The 714-nt window shown below is 40.9% G+C and overlaps 1 non-coding gene across 1 annotated transcript; it reads right to left on the reverse strand.

Annotated features, from left to right (window-relative positions):
* Positions 1-269: 269 nt before the first annotated feature.
* Positions 270-377, reverse strand: LOC112752249 (small nucleolar RNA R71). The gene has a single exon (XR_003176696.1). It is a non-coding gene; the product is annotated as a small nucleolar RNA R71 (small nucleolar RNA).
* Positions 378-714: the final 337 nt, after the last annotated feature.

The raw sequence follows: 714 nt of genomic DNA on the forward strand, positions 1-714 counted from the left end.
AATTAGTTTCTCTGATGCAGCAGAACTGCAAGTTTCATGGACTTCCATCTGAAGATCCTTTTCAGTTCTTAACTGAATTCTTGCAGATATGTGATACTGTTAAGAATAATGGAGTAGATCCTGAAGTCTACAGGCTCATGCTTTTCCCTTTTGCTATAAGAGACAGAGCTAGATTATGGTTGGATTCTCAACCCAAAGACAGCCTGAACTCTTGGGATAAGCTGGTCACGGCTTTCTTAGCCAAGTACTTTCCTCCTCAAAAGCTGAGCAAGCTTAGAGCTGATGTTCAAACCTTCAGACAGAAAGAAGGTGAATCCCTCTATGAAGCTTGGGAAAGATACAAACAGTTGACCAAAAAGTGTCCTTCTAACATGCTTTCAGAATGGACCATCCTGGATATATTCTATGATGGTTTATCTGAGCTATCAAAAATGTCACTGGACACTTCTGCAGGTGGATCCATTCACCTAAAGAAAACGCCTGCAGAAGCTCAAGAACTCATTGACATGATTGCTAATAACCAGTTCATGTACACTTCTGAAAGGAATCCTGTGAGTAATGGGACGCCTATGAAGAAGGGAGTTCTTGAAGTTGATACTCTGAATGCCATATTGGCTCAGAATAAAATATTGACTCAGCAAGTCAATATGATCTCTCAGAGTCTGCATGGAATGCAAGCTGCATCCAACAGTACTCAAGAGGCTTCTTATGAAG

Source organism: Arachis hypogaea, chromosome 15 (assembly GCF_003086295.3).
Source record: "Arachis hypogaea cultivar Tifrunner chromosome 15, arahy.Tifrunner.gnm2.J5K5, whole genome shotgun sequence".
Taxonomy (NCBI): domain Eukaryota; kingdom Viridiplantae; phylum Streptophyta; class Magnoliopsida; order Fabales; family Fabaceae; genus Arachis; species Arachis hypogaea.